This window comes from Crassostrea angulata, chromosome 5 (assembly GCF_025612915.1).
Source record: "Crassostrea angulata isolate pt1a10 chromosome 5, ASM2561291v2, whole genome shotgun sequence".
Taxonomy (NCBI): Eukaryota; Metazoa; Mollusca; class Bivalvia; order Ostreida; family Ostreidae; genus Magallana; species Magallana angulata.
The window spans coordinates 26,287,039-26,314,826 of record NC_069115.1 but is presented as its reverse complement, the minus strand read 5'-3'; the positions used below and the strand labels follow the sequence as shown (position 1 = coordinate 26,314,826).

At 37.4% G+C, this 27,788-nt stretch overlaps 1 long non-coding RNA gene across 1 annotated transcript; it reads left to right on the top strand.

Moving 5' to 3' along the window:
* Nucleotides 1–269: 269 nt before the first annotated feature.
* LOC128185959 (uncharacterized) lies at nt 270–23,828 on the top strand. The gene is made up of 3 exons (XR_008243866.1): nt 270–462; nt 7,047–7,198; nt 21,795–23,828. It is a non-coding gene; the product is annotated as an uncharacterized LOC128185959 (long non-coding RNA).
* The last annotated feature ends 3,960 nt before the right edge of the window (nt 23,829–27,788 follow it).

The window sequence follows — 27,788 nt, the reverse complement described above, 5'->3', positions numbered from 1 at the left end:
AGAATATAGATGGTTTAAGATGTATAATTACTATATGCATCTTAACATGAATGGACAAGCATTAGTAATAATTTACAGGAAGAGATAGTTATTTCAAGATCAATGTTATTTCATTTTAGGCCTTAATTGTTGTTTTCAAGGTATAAAATTTCAAATAAATAATTTTATCCATGTAAAAGTTAGTGACTTTTTTTTTAATACAAATTATATAGGGTCAAGCAGTGTGTGTGTATGGGGGGGGGGGGGGGAACTGGCTTAAATCAAAGCTTAATTAATGTTCACCAGTATAGAATCACACCTGCATACCATTTACAACTTATCCATGCATGGCTAACTCAGTGAATCCATTGGCTATTATTATAGTGAACACTTCTCCCTGTGATTTAAATACCCAGTCACTAAGAATTAGAACTCATTGCAGAAGACATTTACAGCAGATATCATTGCTGAAGAAATCAGATGGTAAGGTATTTTTTTAATATTTGTATTTACTATGGCCTGTTATATCATGTGCATTTGAGGAGCATGATATAATTTATATTATGAGGCATATAAATTGTTATACCCACACTTTCTAAAGAAAGTTCTGGTATATTTTTGTTACCCTGTCCCGTCCATCCGTCCGTCTGTCAAGTTTTACTTTCTCAAACTGCTCTTACTTACATCTTATAAACCAGCAAACTGAACTGAACAAAAAATAGCAGAAAATTGACGTTTATTACTCCTAAAAAAAAATACCCTACATCCCAGAACTTCTCTTATGATTTAATGAAAAGACACATCACATCTTGGGATATGATAGGGGCTGTCCAAAAGATATATCCCATCCCCCCCCCCCTCCCCGAAAAATCTTTCTGGATCTGTGCATTTATCCCTGCTTACACTGTAAATAAAATGACATTTTTTTGGTTTTTTGTTTTTTAAAATTTGCGTTTATTTTTGCTTAAAATAAAAAAAACTTACATATATCTAATAAAATCAAAATATAATTTGGGGTCTAAAAGTTTTATAAACTGGTAAAAAGTGTTTGAAAAAAATCTCATCACACCTTCAGTTGCATAATTGACAAATGATCTATTGAGATATATGATCAGAAGCTCTTTTATTTTCTACATGGGGATCAATAACTAATATTCAAGCTAAAATTAATAACAACAAATGATTAAAATTAAATGTTTATCCTCCACATCCATCCACCCCCCCCCCCCCAAATCAAACCTGGTTCTAAAGATACTGTCTTCTTTCATTCTTACATGTGTACAAAATTATAAATCATTTCTTGATTGGTATTTTTCTCTAAATGCACATAAAGTTCCTATTTCAGAAGGGGGGGGGGGGGTAATTTAAAGACAACACCCAGGGGTCATATACTTTACACTATTTGATGCATTATGATGACATTAGAAATAAGAATATTATATATATATGTATATGGTTTAGTGGTGGAGATCTCAGCAGTTTTCAAGATTTTTGGTATTTTCCTGTTTCATGGGGTCAGAACAATCCCATAGGGTCATGGCCTACATTATATTTGATGCATCATTATATATTGAGAAAAAAGAACTCTTCTTTCCTATAATTAACTCATATATACATGTACATGATGTCTCTACTCAATAGTGTAAGTCTGACAAATTAGAAAATAACTTTTGCAATTAAAATGATAGAAAATGTACAGATGCGATAGGATAGGTAATGATGATAAACTTTTATAATTTAAATACTAAAAGATGCTGGCAAAGGGAGATCACTTATTTAGAAAGTGAAAGTAATACCTATACCTATATTGGTCAACATCATAATGATAATCAAATTAGAGCACAATATAGATCCTTTTTTTTATCATCACAAAGAAACGTTTATATACGTTAATTTATCCTTTTTCTGCATATGGAAAACACTGGAATGTACACCATGTGAAACCCATCTAACCGAAGAGCTTGGTACAGCGAACTACATTGAAGCATTTAATAGGAGTTAACTCCAGAAAAGTTACTACTAATGTTTTGACTGACCTTTGTCCAATCAGATCGTCGTTGGGCGGAGTTAAGACATTGCAGCTCGTGACTTGAATGAAAGAGAGAGAGAGAGAGAATTAGAATTGAGTAAATTATAAGAAATATTCATTAGTTTTAAACTTGCAAACAAATTAATTAAGATCTGTATATAAAATTAACTTTATATCCTACATTGGTATAACTTTAAAGTGTTTTAAAGAACGATTGTGAAAATTTTTTTGGAAGCGCGCTGTCAACAACATGTCCATGTATAAGAATGACGTAGCTAACCAACTAAATTTCCTAGCATGTAGTCTGAGAATAAGGGCATTAAATATTTAGAAATGCGAACGAATGATCACTTAGGCCTAAAAAAAAAGTTGTGTGTTTCAGGTAACCCGACCTAACCTACAAAAATGGCCCGATCCTACCATTTTTAGACAGTTTTTTCCCCAGGCCGATTTTGCATGGCGGTACCGCCATGCATTGAAGATCCCCCGCCATGCATCACACAGTGCCGCTATACTTCTCGCTATGCATGTTTATTTCAAAGCAAAATTCTTTTTCCAATTATTACACATCTTTTAAAACTGTAATTAGTAGATATAAAGTTGTCCGTTCTCCGCTCAAACTTCAGAAAAACGCTTGCATCCGCAGTGAGCGCAGTTAATTTTGACATCGATCTCAGCAAGGGGGCACACATGGTTTACGGTTTAGGTAGCAAGGGACAGTTTCGAATAAAGTACCCGTCAATATTTTTGTAAAATTGAGAGTTGCTGTACTTGAAGGCTTATGAGTGTTGCTAAAATTCATGAAATGATTTTTAATGATTATCATTAGTTAGAGGGGTGTCTCTTGTTGAAATTGATATGCAATATGTAGGCCCCTTATGTTAGGTACATGAGAATCAGAAGTAAAATGCAAAACCTGCGGCTTTCACTGTTGTGCTGACTTTACACAGTGAAATTGCAAGTTACAGACGGGAGGTAAAATAACACGAAAAGTAGGTGGATGGGACATTGTAAACTATACACCGGTAAGTTTCTGACATGTGATAGTGCAGCATGCACGCGGTACGGAAGGTCAACCCTCTGCAAGGAATTAGCTAAGGGAGGTCTAAAAAGCTGAAAAATCATGAAAATTAGCAAAATATGAAAGGGTCAAAATCTCATGAAAACCAGTATGTACAGAATTTTACAGGTTTTGATGAGTAATTTTCTTCAGAAATTGGTGATTGGCCTTATAAAGAGTGAATTAAAGGTATTTGTGCTGAATGGGAACTGAGGAAATTCTAGTTACAGAGTTCCGAAGACATGCATCCCTTGGCTATGATGAATTGGATAAAAAAAACTGTCCCCTGCCACCTTCAAGACTACATGGTATTTTCATATTTCTCCTTTAAGTGTAATTTTGAGTGGATTTTGTACCATAAATAATACATTTTGTGAAAATGGATGATTTTCTTGGCTATAGATGTCATGACATGATTTATTAGCTAAAATATTCAAGGTGAGTAACTCGATCCCTCTTAAATGTGTAGAATGACCACCACTTGAGTAAATTGGCTTAGAGAGTAGGCATTTCCTATCCTGATGACAATTAATAGGCTTAAGTTAATTACTGAGATTAGAATAAATACTTTAAAACAGTTTTTATCAATTAAATCATTAATTTCATGAATTTGCAGCCATTTCGCTGTCTGATTTTATGAAGTAACATTAATCCACCTGACTTATATCACCCAATTTTTTTAAAACAGCATATTCTTATTTCAAATGAACTTTACATGTAGACAAATGCAGTTATCAAAGTATACAATATGTCAAAAAACTCAAGTTTTTGCTCCTTCCTATCAAAAAGTGGTATTTTAGATATATTTACAGAATTGAAAAAGCCACCCCCTCTTTCCAATGGACTCCATTACCATTACATGTAGGATATGTAAATGTACATTTGACCTTGAAATAACATCTGCTATGATAATAACTCTTGAAATGAACAAAAAACAACATATTTTTACCCTTTTATTGTATATATGCATCAAAAATGTAGAAAAACATGTAAAATTTGATCCCTTTTCATGGAATTCTCATCCGTCCCCAGGTACCCGGGTGTGTTTGAATTTCATTTTAATTAAACGCACACGTCACACTTGTAGGTCTTACTAATTTAGCAAAGTTAAAAGGAGACTAGAAACCAGAATATATAAGACATCCACTAAATATGATTATAGGCTTAGTTATTCATGAAAACAAGAAATCACATGTAGGGCGACATGACTTTTTGTGAATAAATATGCTACAAATCATCCATTTACCAAAAAAGATCAATTTTAAGTATCAGTGATTGTTGTTTTCAATTATGTGTAAGAAATGACTCAAGGAAACTGCCACAAGTTTTATAATATTAGCTAGGTTAAAGTGTTCAAACTAATGCTTCTTGTGAAAATCAAAAGATAGGGGGAGGGTATACATGTAAAGGGATTTCTAAGTGATGTGATGCTTTTATCATGATAATATCAAGCAGATGTATGTAGTATTGAATAAGGTTTCTTATTTAAGGAATTTGAACAACAGTTGACCTCTAAAAGATTAGGTAAAGATGCTTTATTTATGGAGAGCCCTGTGAATCTGTGTTAAATAGAGGAAAGTGGAAATGGTGGGTTCACTTAAATGGCCATATTTTTCTTAAACCTCAATGGAATTGGCAAAATGTGGTGTACTTTTTTCAGAATAGCATAAGCTTTGTAATTTTAAGACCATATGACTTTTCAGAGAATGTTAGTGTATGTTAAAGGTAGCAAGGGACAGTTTCGAATAAAGTACCCGTCAATATTTTTGTAAAATTGAGAGTTGCTGTACTTGAAGGCTTATGAGTGTTGCTAAAATTCATGAAATGATTTTTAATGATTATGACCCCTAAAAAAATCTCTATATAATATGTAGAAGAAGGAGTGGGACGGAAGCTGATGTTGAACTGCCATGTGAATCTATTACTATATTTCTTGTGTTTTGTGAAAACTTGTGAGGACCAACCTCTTAAAAAACTGATTTTGAAAAAAAATGTTTTTAGTTTTGCCAGAAAAAACCCAGAAAAATTGTATATTAAATATACACAGATATTAAAATATAATTATGAATTGAAATGATACTTGTTGATGTAGATTTCATGAAAATGCATCAATTATAGTACATATCATGTAGTACGTTTCATCAAATGGTTATATTATTACGCACAGTGATTTCGCCGGCTTAGGCGCTTTAATGCCGCACCGTGCACTTACTCTGACAAACTTCCCCCCATGCTTCAAAAATTTTCTGGGGAAAACACTGTTAGATGTCTGATTTTAACCGATTGTGAATTTTATCTTATTTCCAATAAAAAATACGTTTTTAAATATGAAACAAACAAACATTCTTGGGTTAATACAAAAAAATATGATAAAATAAATAAAAATCCCTACCTACCTAACCTAATTTTTTCATCAGTGTTACCCTAAACACACATTTTTTTTTTTTTTGCCTTATGAACTTAGATGTAGTGAACATGGTGAAAAGGAAAGGCAACGCAGGCGAATGTTTAGTGGAAAAATAAGACAATGGCGAACAAATTAGTTCTATTAAAGGTAAAGAATGTTCCACACTGAGTAACCATAAAGAAAGTTTTTATACAAAGTAAATTTACAACCTATGTTTCAAGCCGCTTGGTCCGATTTTATATCAAATTTTATGCACGCTTTTAAATGATGGTTATGCTTAGAATATATATTTTTGGGGGGGCTAAAAACGGCCTCCTTTGCCCAATAAACCGTATCGACTTATTTTCGAAAAATACGGTAATTAGAATGCACAAATAAACAAATTTTAAAAATATGAACCAAAAGAAAAAATTAAATTAGATAACAACAAGGTACCAAGAAATAATACATTACTGTATATTTATCGTTAACATTTTTGACAAAATCAAACACAAATTACGTTTTGACAGACTGATCAAATCTCCCCAAAAGTAAAGAATGGCTTAAGGTGGAAGCAAATCTATATATTTTGTAAGAATTTTTTAAAAAACTTTAATAGAAATTTTATATAATTTTCTCTCTCCCCCTTTCTCTCTCTCTCTCTCTGTGTTCTCATTCTATCTTTCTCCCTCTACCCCTCTGTCTGTCTGTCTACCTCTCTCAAATTCTTTTTTCATAGTTGATAACTAAATAACATGACAATGATGCAAGGTATGTGTAATTCTTGTTAGATGCGCTCGCCACAACGGTAGTACCGGCAAAACATATTATGTGCATATATGAATGCAAACCAGGGTTTTATAACTTATTTCAATTCTTTTAAAGGTTATAATTAATTACGGAGCAATAATAACACGAGAAAAATATCTTAATACAGTGAGATGTTTCGCTCCAATGGAGCTGCGAAACATATTGAGGTGCGAGTCATCTCCGCGCGAAACAGAATAGCTGCGATCCCGGATTCTTTAAATGCTTACCTATATTGGTCAACATCACAATGATAATCCAATAAGAGCACAATATGGATCCTTTTTGCTTATCATCACAAAAGAAACGTTTATCCGTGTTAATTAATCCTTTTCTGCATATGAAAAACACCGGAAAGTACATCACTAGCACGTGCAAGTTAACTGGGTAAAACTAATACCCGCTAACGTGGCCTGCAGGGTGTTGCTAAAATGCGGAACGGAAAACGGGACGGAACGGATAACATTTTTAAGTTAAAATCACAATTTCTTTAATTCATTAAACATGTTAAATTGGTTTTCTGAGATTCGCGGCGGGGGAGGGGTGTTGTGATGGATTTTAGCTTCTCATTGAGATACGATAGGATGGTGATACGCTTGATTAGATGATATATCAAACAAACAAAAATGACAATGAATATCAAAGTGAAAGAAAAAAATAATTAAAAACTTAAGAAAAAAATGTGAACGCATGTTTAATTAATATACAAGTCGTATGAACCATCATTACTAATAACGGTGTTTCTGTGCTTGATTTATAATTTTTTAATTTTTATTTGTTTACAGGGGACAGCGAACTTGGTTTTCTTTAACACCAAGCCATTGATAACATCAAAGAAAAATTTGCTAAAATTCATCATTATTGTCTCATCACCAGGAAGATGAAAAAAGAACCAGTCAGTATAAAAAGTGCAGAATTTCGCAAGTACAATCTGAATGTTAGTTTTTCCTTACTTATACAGTTTTCCTTACTTATAGTATACGTCAGGCACGTAGCATCGGGGGAGGGGGCAGGGGGCTGGCGTTTTTGCGTTGCAAAGATTTTTTTTTGAATTTACATACAAAAAATTGAAATAACATGGAGTCCCCCCCCCACCCCCCACAAACACGCTTTAAAAATGAATTGAAAATGAGGAAATGAACACTGATATTGAAGTGAAGTGAACGGTATACCCCCATCCCCGGATTAGGATTTTCGGGATTTTGGATTTTTAAAACAACCCTCCTTTTTTTGTCAAGATTTTTTGGATAGGTCTAGCCCCCTTCCAAAAACGATACTACGTGCCTTTACGTTAAGCTGATTTTTCATCATTTATGGAAAAAGAACCAGTCAGTATGAAAAGTGCAGAATTTCGCAAGGACAATGTCAGTTTTTCTTACTTATACAGTTTTTCCTTACTTACAGTATACGTGAGGCACGTAGCATCGGGGGAGGGGGGCGGGGGGGGGGGGGGGGCTGGTCCCACCACGTTTTTGCGCTGCAAAGATTTTTCAAATTTATGGGACCATGTAAAAAATGAATTGAAAATGAGGAAATGAACAGTGAAATTGAAATGAAGTGAACGGTATACCCCCCCCCCCCTCCCGGATTAGGATTTTTTGGATTTTGGGTATTTGAAATAACCCTCTTTTTTGGTCAAGATTTTTTGGATGAGTCTGCTCCCCTTCCAAAAACGATACTACGTGCTTGACCGTTAAGCTGATTATTCATTATTTATAAATAATTAGGTAATTTAATTTTGAATAAAATTTCAGTGGCGTCGGAAGCAAATTAAAAGTGGGGGGGGGGGGCGGATAGACTAATCCTTAGAAATCTTAACAAGCAAAAGGAAAAAAACACTTATTCACAAAATCCTGAAAATCCTAATGGGGGGGGGGGGGGGTTACCAAAAAAACATTTACCTACCAAAAATTTTCTTTTTCCAAATCATCAAATTCCTAATCCGTGGGGGGGGGGGGGGGGGGGGTAGTATACCTATGACTCTAACTTCTCAATATTTCCACCTTTTAGGAACATTAACTTTGTTGCGAGAAAAAGTTGGGGGGGGGGGGGGGTGAACCCTCTCTGATGCCATGTGCGTAATGTACGGAGGGGGTGGGTGGGTAGTATACATATGACTCAAACTTCTCAATATTTCCTTCTTTTCATGGTAATTTTTGGAACAATTATCTTTGCTGCGAGGAAAAGTGGGGGGAATGAACCCTGTCTGATGCTTAGGTCTAACTTTGTAAAAAGGGGGGGGGGGACTAAGGGGGCTACCAACAGGGGGGCTAAGGGCTGGGATAAGTGGCTAAGGTGGGCTACCTAAAACTTGTTTTTGCAAATCATGAACTTCCTTATCCGTAAAGGGGGGCGGGGGGCTAGTATACCTATGACTCCAACTTCTCAATATTTCCATCTAATAAAGGTAAATTTAGAAACAATTATCTTTGCTGCTTTAAAAAAGGGGTTGAACCCTCTCTGATGCTATAAGCCTAATACTTAGGCCTAACTTTGCAAAAAATGGGGGAGGGGCTAAAGGGGGGTGGGTCTACCAGCATTTTTTTTTTCGCAAATCATGAAATTACTAATCCGTAAGGGGGGGGGGGGGCTAGTATACCCATAACTTTGCTGCAAGAAAAAGTTGGGGGGGGGGGGGGGTGAACCCTATCTGATGCCATGTGCCTAATGCTTAGGTCTAACTTTGCAAAAAAATGGGGGAGGGGCTAATGGGGGGGGGGGTCTACCAACAAAAACCCAATCTGTAAAGGGTGGGGGGGTAGTAGGGTAGTATACCTATGACTCCTACTTCTCAATATTTCCATCTTTTGAAGGTAAATTTTGGAACAATTATCTTTGCTGCGAGGAAATGTGGGGGGGGGGGGGGGCTGAACCCTTTCTGGTGCTATATGCCTAATGCTTCGGTCTTACTTTGCAAAAAAGGGCTGCTACCAAAGGGGGGGGGGGCTAAGGGCTTGGCTAATGGGCTAAAAAAAAATCGCAAATCATAAAATTCCTAATCCGTAGGGGGATGGGGGGTTGGGGGGGGGGGCTAGTATACCTATGACTCCAACTTCAATCTAATAAAGGTAAATTTAAGAACAATTATGAACCCTCTCTGATGCTATGGGCCTAATGCTTAGGTCTAACTTTGCCAAAAAAAAGGGGGGGGGGCTAAATAATGAAATCCCTAATCTATAGGGGGGCCAGTATACCCAGGACTCCAAGCCCCCCCCCCCCCATCCAGCCCCCCCCTCCCCCCGGTTCCGACGCCTCTGAAATTAATAAAGATATTTTTCTAAGCAATTTGTTTCAGAGCCGATTTGATGTCGGGAAGGCAATTCGAAATTTTGTTTCCTTAACTTCCACTAATAATTTTCTTAAAGGTAAACTTTTATAAAGTTTATTTTTTTTGTATTTATTTTTTTTAAATTGAAATTAAGTACATCTTATATGACCAAATTTACGAATTGCCCAGGTATAGTATAACATGTACGGACACCTAACGGTGACAACCAAGTACATGTTTTTATCTATTTTCACATGTATATACACCTCCTTTCATATCTGTGTCCGAGTTCCTTCGGGGGGTTCTGGGAGGAGTTAATGCTGGACATTCGGGGGAGACTGCAATATAACTGTATATGTTATATGAAGTCTTCACCCATTGCACAGATGTCCTAACTCCCAGCCGGGTATTACAAAGAAGGGAGACTAACAGGCTAGGCCCCATTACTAACATTGGGGAATATGAAAATTGCATAATTTGTAAATAAGAAATAAGAATCTGCACAATTGCCCCACATAAAGTATTACTAATCCGTAAGGGGGGGGGGGGGGGGCTAGTATACCCATGACTCCAACTTTTCAATATTTCCACCTTTTCACGGTAAATTTTGTAACATTATCTTTGCTGCAAGAAAAAGTGGGGGGGGGGGGGTTTAACCCTATAACCCTATCTGATGCCATGTGCCTAATGCTTAGGTCTAACTTTGCAAAAAATGGGGGAGGGGCTAAAGGGGGGGGGGGTCTACCAACAAATTTCCAATCCGTAAAGGGGGGGGGGGTAGTAGGGTAATATACCTATGACTCCAACTTCTCAATATTTCCATCTTTTCAAGGTAAATTTTGGAACAATTATCTTTGCTGCGAGGAAATGTGGGGGTGGGGGGGCTGAACCCTGTCTGGTGCTATATGCCTAATGCTTAGGTCTTACTTTGCAAAAAAGGGCTGCTACCAAAGGGGGGGGGGCGCTAAGTGCTTGGCTAATGGGCTAAGGGGGGGCTACCTAAATAAAAATCGCAAATCATAAAATTTCCTAATCCGTAGGGGGGAGGGGGGGGGAGCTTGTATACCTATGACTCCAACTTCTTAATATTTCCATCTAATAAAGGTAAATTTAGAAACAATTATCTTTGCTGCTTGAAAAAGGGGGGGGGGGCTGAACCCTCTCTGATGCTATATGCCTAATACTTAGGTCTTACTTTGCAAAAAAATTGGGGAGGGTCTAAGGGATGGGGGTGGTCTATCAACAAAAGTTTTTCGCAAATCATGAAATTCCTAATCCGTAAGAGGGGGGGGGGGGGGGGCTTAGTATACCCATGACTCCAACTTCTCAATATTTCCATCTTTTCAAGGTAAATTTTGGAACATTAACTTTGCTGCGAGAAAAAGTTGGGCGGGGGGGGGGGGGGGGTGAACCTTCTCTGATGCCATGTGCCTAATGCTTAGGTCTAACTTTAAAAAAATGGGGGGGGGGGGTAAGGGAGGAGGGCTATCAAAAGGGGGGCTACCAATTTTTTTTTCGCAAATCATGAAATTTCCAAGAAGGGGGGGAGGGGTTAGTATACTTATGACTCCAACTTTGCTCCGAGAAAAAGTGGGATAGGGAGAGGGGGTGGACCCTGTCTAGTGCTAGGTGCCTAATGCTTAGGTCTAACTTTGCAAAAAATGGCTGCTACCAAAAGAGGGGGGGGGCTAATAAGGGCTTGGCTAATGGGCTTAGGGGGGCTACCTAAAAATATTTTTCGCAAATCATGAAATTCCTAATCCGTGGGGGGGGGGGGGGGGGGGGGGGGGGGCTAGTATACCTATGACTCCAACTTCTCAATATTTCCATCTAATAAAAGTAAATTTAGTAACAATTATCTTTGCCTCGTGTAAAGGGGGGGGGGGGTGACCCCTTTCTGATGCTATGTGCCTAATACTTAGGTCTAACTTTGCAACAAAAAATGGGGGAGGGGCTAAGGGGGGGGGGAGGTCTATCAACAATTTTTTTTCGCACAACATGAAATTCCTAATCCGTAAAAAGGGGGGGGGGGGGGCTAGTATACCCAAGACTCCAACTTCTCAATATTTCCACCTTTTCAAGGTAAATTTAGGAACATTAACTTTGTTGCGAGAAAAAGTTGGGGGGGGGGAGGAATGAACCCTCTCTGATGCCATGTGCCTAATGCTTAGGTCTAACTTTACAAAAAAGGACGGGGACTAAGGGAGGGCTACCAAAAGGGGGGCTACCAATTTTTTTTTCACAAATCATGAATTTTCCAATCTGTACGGGGGGGGGGGGGGTGTAGTATACCTATGACTCCAACTTCTCAATATTTCCTTCTTTTCAAGGTAAATTTTGGAACAATTATCTTTGCTGCGAGGAAAACTTGGGCGGGGGGTGAACCTTCTCTGATGCCATGTGCCTAATGCTTAGGTCTAACTTTAAAAAAATGGGGGGGGGGGGGGGTAAGGGAGGAGGGCTATCAAAAGGGGGGCTACCAAATTTTTTTTTCGCAAATCATGAAATTTCCAAGTAGGGGGGGGGGGGAGGGGGGGGGGTTAGTATACTTATGACTCCAACTTCTCAATATTTTATCTTTTCAAAGTAAACTTAAGAACAATTAACTTTGCTCCGAGAAAAAGTGGGGTAGGGAGAGGGGGTGGACGGACCCTGTCTAGTGCTAGGTGCCTAATGCTTAGGTCTAACTTTGAAAAAAGGGGCTACTACTAAATGGGGGCTAGGGCTTGGCTCATGGGCTAAGAGGGGCTACCTACAAATATTTTTCGCAAATCATGAATTCCTAATCCGTAAGGGGGTGGGGGGGGGGCTCTAGTATACCTATGACTCCAACTTCTCAATATTTCCATCTAATAAAGGTAAATTTAGTAACAATTATCTTTGCCTCGTGAAAAGGGGGGGGGGTGAACCCTCTCTGATGCTATGTGCCTAATACTTAGGTCTAACTTTGCAACAAAAAATGGGGGAGGGCCTAAGGGGGGGGGGGGGGGTCTATCAACAATTTTTTTTCGCAAAACATGAAATTCCTAATCCGTAAAAAGGGGGGGGGGCTAGTATACCCATGACTCCAACTTCTCAATATTTCCACCTTTCCAAGGTAAATTTAGGAACATTAACTTTGTTGCGAGAAAAAGTTCGGGGGGGGGGGGGAGAGGAATGAACCCTCTCTGATGCCATGTGCCTAATGCTCAGGTCTAACTTTACAAAAAAGGACGGGGGCTAAGGGAGGGCTACTAAAAGGGGGGCTTAAGGGAGGGCTACTAAAAGGGGGGCTACCAATTTTTTTTTCACAAATCATGAATTTTCCAATCTGTACGGGGGGGGGGGGGGGGGGGTAGTATACCTATGACTCCAACTTCTCAATATTTCCTTCTTTTCAAGGTAAATTTTGGAACAATTATCTTTGCTGCGAGGAAAAGTGGGGGGAATGAACCCTGTCTGATGCTAAGGTCTAACTTTGCAAAAAGGGGGGTTGGGGCTAAGGGGGCTACCAAAAGGGGGGGCTAAAGAATGCGATAAGGGCTAAGGTGGGGTACCTAAAACTTTTTTTTGCAAATCATGAAATTCCTTATCCGTTAAGGGGGGGGGGGGGCGTATAACTATGACTCCAACTTCTCAATATTTCCATCTAATAAAGGTAAATTTAGAAACAATTATGTTTGCTGCTTTAAAAAAGGGGGTGAACCCTCTCTGATGCTATATGCCTAATACTTAGGTCTAACTTTGCAAAAAATGGGGGAGGGGCTAAAAGGGGGGGGGGGTCTATCAACAATTTTTTTTCCGCAAATCATGAAATTACTAATCCGTAAGAGGGGGGGGGGGGGGCTAGTATACCCATGGCTCCAACTTCTCAATATTTCCACCTTTTCAAGGTAAATTTAGGAACATTAACTTTGCTGTGAGAAAAAGTTGGGGGGGGGGGGGGTGAACCCTCTCTGATGCCATGTGCCTAATGCTTAGGTCTAACTTTACAAAAATGGGGGGGGGGGGGGTTAGGGGGGAGGGCTTCTAAAAGGGGGGCTACAAATTTTTTTTCCGCAAATCATGAAATTTCCAATCCGTAGGGGGCGGAGGGGGGGGGTTAGTATACTTATGACTCCAACTTCTCAATATTTTCATCTTTTCAAGGTTAATTTTGGAACAATTATCTTTGCTGCGAGGAAAAGTTAGGCGGGGGGGGGGGGTGAACCTTCTCTGATGCCATGTGCCTAATGCTTAGGTCTTACTTTAAAAAAATGGGGGGGGGGGGTAAGGGAGGAGGGCTATCAAAAGGGGGGCTACCAATTTTTATTTCGCAAATCATGAAATTTCCAAGTAGGGGGTGGAGGGGGGGGTTAGTATACTTATGACTCCAACTTCCCAATATTTTATCTTTTTAAAGTAAGCTTAAGAACAATTAACTTTGCTCCGAGAAAAAGTGGGGTAGGGAGAGGGGGTGGACCCTGTCTAGTGCTAGGTGCCTAATGCTTAGGTCTAACTTTGCAAAAAATTGCTGCTACCAAAAGAGGGGGGGGGGGCTAATAAGGGCTTGGCTAATGGGCTAAGGGGGGCTACCTAAAAATATTTTTCGCAAATCATGAAATTCCTAATCCGCAAGGGGGGGGGGGGGGCTAGTATACCTATGACTCCAACTTCTCAATATTTCCATCTAATAAAGGTAAATTTAGTAACAATTATATTTGCCTCGTGAAAAGGGGGGGGGGTGAACCCTCTCTGATGCTATGTGCCTAATACTTAGGTCTAACTTTGCAACAAAAAATGGGGGAGGGCCTAAGGGGGGGGGGTCTATCAACAATTTTTTTTCGCAAAACATGAAATTTTTAATCCGTATAAAGGGGGGGGGGGCTAGTATACCCATGACTCCAACTTCTCAATATTTCCACCTTTTCAAGGTAAATTTAGGAACATTAACTTTGTTGCGAGAGAAAGTTGTGGGGGGGGGGGAGGAATGAACCCTCTCTGATGCCATGTGCCTAATGCTTAGGTCTAACTTTACAAAAAAGGACGGGGGCTAAGGGAGGGCTACTAAAAGGGGGGCTACCAATTTTTTTTTCACAAATCATGAATTTTCCAATCTGTACGGGGGGGGGGGGGTGTAGTATACCTATGACTCCAACTTCTCAATATTTCCTTCTTTTCAAGGTAAATTTTGGAACAATTATCTTTGCTGCGAGGAAAAGTGGGGGGAATGAACCCTGTCTGATGCTAAGGTCTAACTTTGCAAAAAGGGGGGTTGGGGCTAAGGGGGCTACCAAAAGGGGGGCTAAAGGATGCGATAAGGGCTAAGGTGGGCTACCTAAAACTTTTTTTTTGCAAATCATGAAATTCCTTATCCGTTAAGGGGGGGGGGGGGCGTATAACTATGACTCCAACTTCTCAATATTTCCATCTAATAAAGGTAAATTTAGAAACAATTATGTTTGCTGCTTTAAAAAAGGGGGTGAACCCTCTCTGATGCTATATGCCTAATACTTAGGTCTAACTTTGCAAAAAATGGGGGAGGGGCTAAAAGGGGGGGGGGGGTCTATCAACAATTTTTTTTTCCGCAAATCATGAAATTACTAATCCGTAAGGGGGGGGGGGCTAGTATACCTATGACTCCAACTTCTCAATATTTCCTTCTTTTCAAGGTAAATTTTGGAACAATTATCTTTGCTGCGAGGAAAAGTTGGGGGAATGAACCCTCTCTGATGCTAAGGTCTAACTTTGCAATAAGGGGGGTTGGGGCTAAGGGGGCTACCAAAAGGGGGGCTAAAGGATGCGATAAGGGCTAAGGTGGGGTACCTAAAACTTTTTTTTTGCAAATCATGAAATTCCTTATCCGTTAAGGGGGGGGGGGGGGCGTATAACTATGACTCCAACTTCTCAATATTTCCATCTAATAAAGGTAAATTTAGAAACAATTATGTTTGCTGCTTTAAAAAAGGGGGTGAACCCTCTCTGATGCTATATGCCTAATACTTAGGTCTAACTTTGCAAAATATGGGGGAGGGGCTAAAAGGGGGGGGGGGGGTCTATCAACAATTTTTTTTCCGCAAATCATGAAATTACTAATCCGTAAGGGGGGGGCGGGGCTAGTATACTCATGACTCCAACTTCTCAATATTTCCACCTTTTCAAGGTAAATTTAGGAACATTAACTTTGCTGTGAGAAAAAGTTGGGCGGGGGGGTGAACCTTCTCTGATGCCATGTGCCTAATGCTTAGGTCTAACTTTAAAAAAATGGGGGGGGGGGGGGGGTAAGGGAGGAGGGCTATCAAAAGGGGGGCTACCAAATTTTTTTTTCGCAAATCATGAAATTTCCAAGTAGGGGGGGGGGAGGGGGGGGGGTTAGTATACTTATGACTCCAACTTCTCAATATTTTATCTTTTCAAAGTAAACTAAGAACAATTAACTTTGCTCCGAGAAAAAGTGGGGTAGGGAGAGGGGGTGGACCCTGTCTAGTGCTAGGTGCCTAATGCTTAGGTCTAACTTTGCAAAAAGGGGCTACTACTAAATGGGGGCTAGGGCTTGGCTCATGGGCTAAGAGGGGCTACCTAAAAATATTTTTCGCAAATCATGAATTCCTAATCCGTAAGGGGGTGGGGGGGGGGCTCTAGTATACCTACGACTCCAACTTCTCAATATTTCCATCTAATAAAGGTAAATTTAGTAACAATTATCTTTGCCTCGTGAAAAAGGGGGGGTGAACCCTCTCTGATGCTATGTGCCTAATACTTAGGTCTAACTTTGCAACAAAAAATGGGGGAGGGCCTAAGGGGGGGGGGGGGTCTATCAACAATTTTTTTTCGCAAAACATGAAATTCCTAATCCGTAAAAAGGGGGGGGGGCTAGTATACCCATGACTCCAACTTCTCAATATTTCCACCTTTTCAAGGTAAATTTAGGAACATTAACTTTGTTGCGAGAAAGTTCGGGGGGGGGGGGGGGGGAGAGGAATGAACCCTCTCTGATGCCATGTGCCTAATGCTCAGGTCTAACTTTACAAAAAAGGACGGGGGCTAAGGGAGGGCTACTAAAAGGGGGGCTACCAATTTTTTTTTCACAAATCATGAATTTTCCAATCTGTACGGGGGGGGGGGGGGGGGGGGTAGTATACCTATGACTCCAACTTCTCAATATTTCCTTCTTTTCAAGGTAAATTTTGGAACAATTATCTTTGCTGCGAGGAAAAGTGGGGGGAATGAACCCTGTCTGATGCTAAGGTCTAACTTTGCAAAAAGGGGGGTTGGGGCTAAGGGGGCTACCAAAAGGGGGGGCTAAAGAATGCGATAAGGGCTAAGGTGGGGTACCTAAAACTTTTGTTTTGCAAATCATGAAATTCCTTATCCGTTAAGGGGGGGGGCGTATAACTATGACTCCAACTTCTCAATATTTCCATCTAATAAAGGTAAATTTAGAAACAATTATGTTTGCTGCTTTAAAAAAGGGGGTGAACCCTCTCTGATGCTATATGCCTAATACTTAGGTCTAACTTTGCAAAAAATGGGGGAGGGGCTAAAAGGGGGGGGGGGTCTATCAACAATTTTTTTTCCGCAAATCATGAAATTACTAATCCGTAAGGGGGGGGGGGGGGCTAGTATACCCATGGCTCCAACTTCTCAATATTTCCACCTTTTCAAGGTAAATTTAGGAACATTAACTTTGCTGTGAGAAAAAGTTTGGGAGGGGGGGGGTGAACCCTCTCTGATGCCATGTGCCTAATGCTTAGGTCTAACTTTACAAAAATGGGGGGGGGGGGGGGGTTAGGGGGGAGGGCTTCTAAAAGGGGGGCTACAAATTTTTTTTCCGCAAATCATGAAATTTCCAATCCGTAGGGGGCGGAGGGAGGGGGGGTTAGTATACTTATGACTCCAACTTCTCAATATTTTCATCTTTTCAAGGTTAATTTTGGAACAATTATCTTTGCTGCGAGGAAAAGTTAGGCGGGGGGGGGGGTGAACCTTCTCTGATGCCATGTGCCTAATGCTTAGGTCTTACTTTAAAAAAATGGGGGGGGGGGTAAGGGAGGAGGGCTATCAAAAGGGGGGCTACCAATTTTTATTTCGCAAATCATGAAATTTCCAAGTAGGGGGTGGAGGGGGGGGGGGTTAGTATACTTATGACTCCAACTTCTCAATATTTTATCTTTTTAAAGTAAGCTTAAGAACAATTAACTTTGCTCCGAGAAAAAGTGGGGTAGGGAGAGGGGGTGGACCCTGTCTAGTGCTAGGTGCCTAATGCTTAGGTCTAACTTTGCAAAAAATTGCTGCTACCAAAAGAGGGGGGGGGCTAATAAGGGCTTGGCTAATGGGCTAAGGGGGGCTACCTAAAAATATTTTTCGCAAATCATGAAATTCCTAATCCGTAAGGGGGGGGGGGGGGCTAGTATACCTATGACTCCAACTTCTCAATATTTCCATCTAATAAAGGTAAATTTAGTAACAATTATCTTTGCCTCGTGAAAAGGGGGGGGGTGAACCCTCTCTGATGCTATGTGCCTAATACTTAGGTCTAACTTTGCAACAAAAAATGGGGGAGGGCCTAAGGGGGGGGGGGGTCTATCAACAATTTTTTTTCTCAAAACATGAAATTTTTAATCCGTATAAAGGGGGGGGGGGGCTAGTATACCCATGACTCCAACTTCTCAATATTTCCACCTTTTCAAGGTAAATTTAGGAACATTAACTTTGTTGCGAGAAAAAGTTGTGGGGGGGGGAGGAATGAACCCTCTCTGATGCCATGTGCCTAATGCTCAGGTCTAACTTTACAAAAAAGGACGGGGGCTAAGGGAGGGCTACTAAAAGGGGGGCTTAAGGGAGGGCTACTAAAAGGGGGGCTACCAATTTTTTTTTCACAAATCATGAATTTTCCAATCTGTACGGGGGGGGGGGGGGGGGTAGTATACCTATGACTCCAACTTCTCAATATTTCCTTCTTTTCAAGGTAAATTTTGGAACATTAACTTGAATGAACCCTCTCTGATGCCATGTGCCTAATACTTAGGTCTAACTTTACAAAAAAGGACGGGGGCTAAGGGAGGGCTACTAAAAGGGGGGCTACCAATTTTTTTTTCACAAATCATGAATTTTCCAATCTGTACGGGGGGGGGGGGGTTTAGTATACCTATGACTCCAACTTCTCAATATTTCCTTCTTTTCAAGGTAAAATTTGGAACAATTATCTTTGCTGCGAGGAAAAGTGGGGGGAATGAACCCTGTCTGATGCTAAGGTCTAACTTTGCAAAAAGGGGGGTTGGGGCTAAGGGGGCTACCAAAAGGGGGGCTAAAGGATGCGATAAGGGCTAAGGTGGGGTACCTAAAACTTTTTTTTTGCAAATCATGAAATTCCTTATCCGTTAAGGGGGGGGGGGTGTATAACTATGACTCCAACTTCTCAATATTTCCATCTAATAAAGGTAAATTTAGAAACAATTATGTTTGCTGCTTTAAAAAAGGGGGTGAACCCTCTCTGATGCTATATGCCTAATACTTAGGTCTAACTTTGCAAAAAATGGGGGAGGGGCTAAAAGGGGGGGGGGTCTATCAACAATTTTTTTTCCGCAAATCATGAAATTACTAATCCGTAAGGGGGGGGGGGGGGGGGCTAGTATACCCATGGCTCCAACTTCTCAATATTTCCACCTTTTCAAGGTAAATTTAGGAACATTAACTTTGCTGTGAGAAAAAGTTGGGGGGGGGGGGGGTGAACCCTCTCTGATGCCATGTGTCTAATGCTTAGGTCTAACTTTACAAAAATGGGGGGGGGGGGGGGTTAGGGGGGAGGGCTTCTAAAAGGGGGGCTACAAATTTTTTTTCCGCAAATCATGAAATTTCCAATCCGTAGGGGGCGGAGGGGGGGGGGGGGGGGGGTTAGTATACTTATGACTCCAACTTCTCAATATTTTCATCTTTTCAAGGTTAATTTTGGAACAATTATCTTTGCTGCGAGGAAAAGTGGGGGGAATGAACCCTGTCTGATGCTAAGGTCTAACTTTGCAATAAGGGGGGTTGGGGCTAAGGGGGCTACCAAAAGGGGGCTAAAGGATGTGATAAGGGCTAAAGTGGGGTACCTAAAACTTTTTTTTTGCAAATCATGAAATTCCTTATCCGTTAAGGGGGGGGGGGGGGGCGTATAACTATGACTCCAACTTCTCAATATTTCCATCTAATAAAGGTAAATTTAGAAACAATTATGTTTGCTGCTTTAAAAAAGGGGGTGAACCCTCTCTGATGCTATATGCCTAATACTTAGGTCTAACTTTGCAAAATATGGGGGAGGGGCTAAAAGGGGGGGGGGGTCTATCAACAATTTTTTTTTCCGCAAATCATGAAATTACTAATCCGTAAGGGGGGGGGGGCTAGTATACCCATGACTCCAACTTCTCAATATTTCCACCTTTTCAAGGTAAATTTAGGAACATTAACTTTGCTGTGAGAAAAAGTTGGGCGGGGGGGTGAACCCTCTCTGATGCCATGTGCCTAATGCTTAGGTCTAACTTTACAAAAATGGGGGGGGGGGGGTAGGGGGGATGGCTACTAAAAGGGGGGCTACAAATTTTTTTTCCGCAAATCATGAAATTTACAATCCGTAGGGGGCGGAGGGGGGGTTAGTATACTTATGACTCCAACTTCTCAATATTTTCATCTTTTCAAGGTTAACTTAAGAACAATTAACTTTGCTCCGAGAAAAAGTGGGGTAGGGAGAGGAGGTGGACCCTTTCTAGTGCTAGGTGCCTAATGCTAGAATTAAAATCCCGCACCTTTGAGATAACAGATACCGAAACTGTAGTTATAGGATATTTTAGATTTATTCCAACTACATAAATAATCAGAACGAAGACATTTTATTTTCATTTCATTATGGCCACTTGCATACGTTTGGCTTAAGCCTGGATCAAGGTAATCTAGGCTTAAGCTAGGCTCAAAATTTTCAAATCACTTGCACACCTCTCTGATTTATCTGAGTAGAGCTCAGAATTGAGGTTTACTGTAAACCTGATTCAACAGCATAAAAGCACAAAAACGAATCAACTTTATAACTTGAATTAATTTTATTAAGAATTATTATTTTTTTCATATGATTGCGCTAATGAAAAAATGGCCTTTGTTTTCAAATTTCCAGATTTTAATGGATTTATACTTATATTTGTCAGAAGATTAAAGTTAAAGTTTCATGAAGATCAAATAACTATCTATCAATAACTATCTTAATCTGGCATTTAAAGCTATGGAATTTGTTATCCCCTCGCCTTGCGACGTTACGTTATAATTTAATCAACGTCACTTTTATGTTAGGTTATATGCTCTATTGTTTTGCTTTTGAATATATCTTAATCAAATTTTACTAATAACTATAGATATAATGCATTTATATCAAGTCATTGTGTTTTTTTAAAAATATGAATTATTGTTATTAAAAATGTCACGAAAACTATGAAGTCTTTTTAACGCACATTCATTTTATCTAAATAAGTCATATCTTAAAAAAATGAATGTGACTTCATAGTTTCTAAAATTATTCAATATCAATAGTTTAGTACAATGAACATGACATTTTAAAAACGTATGGAGCCGATATACGGTATGCACATTGGATTCCTGTGCATGCTATATAAAAAAGAAACTTCGCCAAAAGTCGATCTTTCTTTTTCCCTCTGATAAGAGAGATAACTTTTGTAGAAAATAATCTCTTTTTGTTTCTGTTAACTCACAATTATTAAGGTATGTAGCAATAAGGGAAGCAGTGCTGGGCCCCAATTTATGTTGAAAGGCGATATTTTTTTAATAATCGATTATAAAAAAGGAAATTTGAACAGAACGAACTAAACCCAAACGTTTGGCAATTAAATAAGTAAAGAAAACTTTTACAAAAAGATGTAAGAAGCGAATCATATTAATCAAAATTTTAATGAGGGTTAGTAGACCCCTTCTCCTCCCCAATGGATTAATTTTTTAAAAATATTACAAAATTTTATGTACTATTTCAGTATATGAACAGAACGTGTTTGATGTTTCATGTGCTTGTTACATTGGTTATTTGTCGACACGTGAATGTTAAATAAATAATAGATAAGAATAAATACACGTTAGCTCATACAAATAATTTAGCGATTTAGCCCAGAAGCACACTGAATTTTTTGATAGTAAAAACTTCTTTCATGTTTTTTAGCGTTCTCTGAACTTACTGTATTATTAAGTGAGCAGGTTATATTTTTATTGCTTTTTATATATTATAAAAGATATTGTTCGCACAATATACATGTATATACCCTTTGTCATTTAGGAACTTTTTTCCGAAGAAGTGGATCAGTACCTCTCACCCTCCCCAAAAAAATACATACATGTAAAAATAATCAGGCTCCCAAGTAACTTTATTAAAAAGAATTAAAAATCAATCAATTAAAAATAAAATCAACCAATTAAAAATCTAATTAATTATAAATATTACAATCTTGTTTGATTTTTTTGCAATTTTTCAATTTTCAATTCTTTATTCGCTCAAGACCAGTTCACTGGTATTTGAGGTTCAAAATCAGTATATACAAATGTACACGATTACAGTCAAGGATCACATGTACAGTAGAAGTAATGATGACAAAAAAAAGGGTTAAAATCAACAATACAATAGCTTGTTAAAGTTGGTTTCTGGAAGAACAGACTTTGAAAATTTTCTTAATAAATATTGACAAGTTTTCTTTTAGTTTTTCTACATTAAAAGTATTCATGAGCTCGTTAAATTTTATAATACTTGGGTTTTCATAAAATCTCTTGGGTAAAAACATGTTTCTGTCGTTTGCCTCACACCGGACAAACCGATCTCACACCGGTGATAATGCGAGAAACAAGCAACCCGTGCTAGTTGTTAGGGTTGATTGTTTTAAGTTGTAGACATCCATTATTTATGAATAAAAATCTCTATATATTCTGCTTCTGCAGGACAAAACTTTACAATTTGGAATATCCCTTCATATCCCTTCTATATTATTCATCTACTTTGCAGAACTTCTCCCACAATTGTATCATTGGTGTTCTGGAAAGGTAAACAACAGTTTTTGTTTGGCATGATATTTTTTTTACCTGGCACCTGTCTCGAGTAACACTTGTCCTCAAGCAACCCGTGCTAGTGTTAGGGTTGATTGTTTTAAGTTTAAAAGATATCCTTTATCATAAAAGTCTTCGATTTGAATAGCAAATGTGCATGTAATACACAATACACAATTTTAAAAGATGCAAAAAAACAACAAAATATTTTAATTTTTTTAAAAATGAAGTTTATACAATTGAAGAAAGAAAAAGAAAAGAAATATCATGCCAACAGATGAAATCGAACAATGATACAAAAAACCAACTTTTTTAAAAATTTGCAGTAAGTTACAGCAATGGAACCAACTGAATTATTCAAACTTATAAATGTAACACGTATATACGGACCTCTTCAATACAATTAAGTTATAATGTATTTTTTTTTAGGTTTTTTGGTTTAAATCTAATCCTGTTGTTGGTTAGTTGTTGCTTTTTATATAAACGGATCGACGAAGGATAAAATGTAGTTTTGAAACTATTGTATGTTCAAAGGGCTTCGGTGTTTTACTTTATATTAGGGAATCAAATAAATACAGTTTAGTACCATTATTTTTTTAATGCCAGGAGAACATCTTACTGCTTTGTTTGTAGTTTTGATACCATAAAGATTTTTTGGAGTTCCTAATAGAATACATTCTGTTTTGTTTATGTTTCATTTTAGATCCAGCGTGTTTTCTAGAACCTTAAACAAGAAATTCCACTCCACGGAATCGAATGCTTTTTCAAAGTCCAAGAAGAGTAATATGATATCAAGATTTTCTGTTTCACAGTATTCAAACACATCTATAGAATTAATCGAGTGTTTTTCCCGATATATGTATGCAGTTTGTTGTTCGCTAATTAGTTTAGTTAATATAGTTTGTAATCTTTTCGCAAAAATGAAAGCAATGATTTGTTAAACTAATTGGTCGGTAATTTTTTAAGCTATCTTTTCCCCCTTTTTGTAAATTAAAGATATCATAGAAAGTCTTTGAGAGTATGCCATTTCACCTCTTTGAAATATTTCATTTAGAGCTTTGTAGAAAAAAGGACCGATTACGTCCCAAAAACATTGATAAAACTCACAAGGTAAGCCATCTAAACCAGGTGATTTTTTCTTTTTTTATGTTAATTACTACCTCTCTACATTCTTCATATGAGGGAAAATTATAAAAATTTCTATCATCGTTTAAATAACGATGATAGAAATTTTAGGATTTTCGCTTATTTCCGACAGATTTTCAATTGGAATATTTTTACTTGTAAAAAGATTTTGATAAAACATAATATTGCATTCATAAAACCCAATATTGCATTCGTATTGTTTATTTTTAATCCCTCGAGGCTCTGATTTTATTTCTTTAATTACAGACGCCTGATTATGTTTTCCTAGGCTTTTTTTTATCATACAAGGAATCTAATTCTGCTTCTAATGTTTTTAGTTTTTTGTAATTGAATCTGTCAGCGTGTTCTTTTTCTAATTCAACTATTTCATGTTCTATTGTCTTTATTTTCTGTTTAAATGATTTTTGCTTAGTTTTTGCAAATTTAATGGAAAATTCTCTTACATTTCTTTTAATTAATTCCCACGTAGGCTTAAAGATGGATCTATGTTATAAACGATATCGCTAATTCCCTTTTTGAAGCTATCATTTTCGAGATAAGAAATATTTAGCTTCCAGGTCCCTTTTTTGTTTTTTGTAACAGTCATAACAGTCATAACAGAAATCTGTGATCAGTCATTCGAATTCGAATTTGAATGAGTACCCGGGATTTTCCCAACCTTGAAATCTGTTGGAATATAATAGAAAGAGTTTGTAATCAATTCGGCTTTTAGGGTCATTTTTTGCATCACACCAAGTATTTCCTGTCTTTTCCACATATCATCTAAATTAAAGTATTCTTTCAAATCTTGTAAATGGCGTAAACTTTACTCAGCATCGTTAGACATATTACAGTTGAAATCACCGCATAATATAATATTTTCATTTATGCAGGGTTTTTTTTATATAAACACTTTTAGCTTTTTAAAGAATTCACATCTTTTATTTGCATCATTCGGAGCATAAATATTTACCAATGTAAATACTTTACTGTCGATTTCAAGATTGATTAAAATTCTTCTCCCATCTTTTTTAACATTCATTATATTTGTTTTAATTTTATCTTTTAATAATACGGACACACCTTTACTAAAAGCTGAGTCGCTAAAAGCGTGAAAAGAATCGCCTTTCCAGTTGTATAATTTTTCATTCTTTTCTATATAATGTGTTTCTTGTAATAAAACAATATCAATAACCAAGAGTAAATTTTTCCCCGCTTTTCGGGGTATTTAACCCCCTTACGTTAACTGAAATAATTTCTAATTTTTCCATTCAACTTCTTAATTAAATACATTTCATTAAAGAATTGCAATATACAGATATATATCAAAGTTTAAAGATTTTCTCTATATATTCCTATGTAAAACTTGATCCCCCTACTGTGGCCCAACCCTACCCCCGGGGACCATGGTTTGAACAAACTAAAATCTACACTACCTGAGGATGCTTCCATTTTAATTTGAGCTTTCCTGGCGTCATAGTTTTTGAGAAGAAAGTTTAAAGATTTTCTCTATATATTCCTATGTAAAACTTGATCCCCCTTCTGTGGCCCAACCCTACCCCCAGGTACCATGATTTGAACAAACAAGAATATTCAGTTCCTGCAAGCGAATTTATGAAATCAAATAACGGGTGGGTTTAATAAATTTTACTAAACATATTTTACAAAACTTAGCAGCTGCATATGGTAATCAGTACATGTTTACAAGAATACAGAATAATTGTGGTATTTTTCCAAGGGAATCCATTATACATGTACCAATTTACATTTTTAATATACCAAATATGATGCATTTTTATAGACGGTGGAATTTATTATATTTTATGTATAAGATTACTGAATAATAATATTAATCACATGCTACAAATTGAAAAGAAAAGCGATTATTTAATATGCTTCGAATTTTGGAAAGATACTTTTTTATATTTCTGTATTTTGAGATGGTCCCTAAAAGAACCAAGACGGTCGATTTTCGCAAACCTGTCTGGGAATCTTCATTGGTCACGATAAAGTAAAATGTTATAATAGGAACTGGATGAAAATTTATCATGATGTGCAAAAGCTTTTTGAGTCTTGGAAAAGAAAAAAATTAAATTTATTTGGTAAATCATGCATTATTAACACACTTCCTTTATCTAAACTCACATACGTTGCTTCAATACTTAATTCTCCCGAAAATGTCTTCATAAAAAAAAATTCAACGCTTAATCTATAACTTTATTTGGCATAAAACCGAAAGAATTAAACGTAATACTTTAATAGATAATGTTTTAAAAGGTGGGCTGGCAGTTGTTGATATAAAATGTAAAATAAAGGCATTAAAAGCCTTATGGGTTCCTCGACTCTTAAAAAAAAAACATTCTGTACACAATTTTTGATTGTTACTGTAAACAAATAAACATAGATGTAAATTACGCATTACAATTTTTAGAAAAAAAGATAGAAAATATGCTAAAATTGGGTAATTACCAATGTTTTATCAACAAGTGTTATGTTCATTCAATGAATGTAAGCCTGGAAACTTAGAAAAATATTTCATCAATTAAAATTGTACAACAACTGATATGAAACAACTGCAATTTTTTGTACAAGGAAAACTCCTTATTTTTTAAAAATTGTATTACATGTGGAATTCTATATGTCAACGACTTGTTAACTGATGAAAGAAATTTAAAGTCTCTTTCTAATCTGTCTTAATATGTATATATATAATTATATATATATAAATATATATATATTTATCAAGAATCTTTATAAAATATTTAGTTTGCTATGATCTATTTTAAGATACATGTATACAAATTTTAATTTCAATAGACGTGTTTATTTGAAAAAAAAAACCCCAAAAATGCATGTACGGTACGTACAAGCCCTGAACAAGAAAAGAAAGTCATACTTTTTAGTGGCATAATCACCAAGACCAAAATTATCTTATATACTTGAGTTCAAGTATGATTCTGCATGCAATATTGAATTCAATAAACTATACAAAATACAATTAATTATAGGCTAGTTGAAATAATAAGATTTATGTGCTTTGAATCTAAAATCAACTGATAAATGCCAAAGTTCAATTTCATAATAATTGTTACACTGGATTGCAATTAGAAGTTTGACAAAGCATTTTCATTTTCAATTGTACTGTATTCATTTTGATCATATTACATAAATGTACATATGCAGATAAGTACACTAAATCATAACAGGAAGAAACTCATATATACATTCAAGCAAAGCAAATAAATGTTGCAATTTAAATGATGTAAAATTAATGAAAACATTTAGGCCTTCAGTTCAAGTCTTGTATTGTTTCCTTTTTTGTGATGTTATCATATTTCTAACAGCATGCTTTATCTTGGACCAGTCATGTTTTGAAAGTATTGGTTCTTTGGCAATTGCATTTAAGCAGGCTAATCGACCAGGTGTTTGTCCAGATTTGAAATATTCAGAAAACTGGCGCTCAATGGCATTCTTCTCACTACTTAACCAATGATGCCGTCCTCCATTGCTGCTAGTACCTTAAATATGAAATCAAAGTATGAGTATTTCAAAGACAAAATTTCATATTTAATATGTCTGTCCATCTGTCTGTCTGTAATGTGTTGTAACAGAAAAAGAAGAAATATGACGGTCCAGACCAGGATTCAAACCCATGACACCTGAATCTATTCAACTGAAACATCTATCCACAGGCATTCAAATTCTAGTCTGGTCTGTCATCTCTTTTTCTGTTACATTTGAACAGGACTGACTGTCACATTCCATCCCCTATAAATTGATCTTCACTCTAGAAGATAAACCTAGGTTATTTCTCTGGTAAGAGTTCACCTGTCAGTTCCAGGGGTTGGTCACGGCATCAAATGTAAATGAAAATATAACAGACCTGACCAGGCTTTGAACCAGGGACCCCTGAATCTCTAGTTAGGCGCTCAGCCAAACTGAGCTATCTGGCCACCAGCAAACAAACCAGTCTGACAGTCATAATGTTATGTAATAGATGCATATCAACAAAACGGTCTAATATTTTGGAAATGGTTCTCCAAAACCATGTAAAGTTATGTGTAATTAAGACAATTGATAAATGAAGATAAAAAATTGATATTTCTCAAAA